This window comes from Propithecus coquereli, unplaced genomic scaffold (genome assembly GCF_000956105.1).
Source record: "Propithecus coquereli isolate 6110/MARCELLA unplaced genomic scaffold, Pcoq_1.0 Scaffold19, whole genome shotgun sequence".
Classification (NCBI taxonomy): domain Eukaryota; kingdom Metazoa; phylum Chordata; class Mammalia; order Primates; family Indriidae; genus Propithecus; species Propithecus coquereli.
In genome coordinates, this window is record NW_012143856.1 from 10588313 (window position 1) to 10588765 (window position 453).

At 39.7% G+C, this 453-nt stretch overlaps 1 protein-coding gene across 1 annotated transcript in view; it reads left to right on the forward strand.

Annotated features, from left to right (window-relative positions):
* Positions 1-453, forward strand: part of LOC105809113 (ceruloplasmin-like) — an 89705-nt gene that overhangs the window by 19457 nt on the left and 69795 nt on the right.

A 453-nucleotide genomic window follows, 5' to 3' on the forward strand; every position in this document is an offset into this window, starting at 1 on the left:
TTTTTTTTTGTTTTTTAATTTACTTCCAGTCTTTTTTAATTTGTAGTAATTATAGGAATATATAAATCTATCTTTGCTAGAAAGAAAGGAAGAAAGCAAGCAAAGAAAGGAGGAGGAAAGAAAGAGGGAGGAATAGATGGAGAGAGACAAAGGGGGACATAGAGAGGGAGGGAGGAAGGAAGGGAGAAACTTAGATGGAGGGAGGCAGGCAGTGAAAGAATCTAAGGTGGTGTACGGGAGCCAGTTCATACGGCTCAAGAGAGCTGATAGTTAAATAATCAAGCCGGTAAACTGTCGGTAGCTTCAAATTGGTCACAGTGGGAGTGTTTACACTACAAAAATATTGGCACACAAATCATATTTTGTGTTTCTTTGGTTTTGGAAAGCTATTTTAAAAACACACCATTAGTCCAACTCCACCCCACTACCATCCCAGTTCCCTCCCTAGAGGTA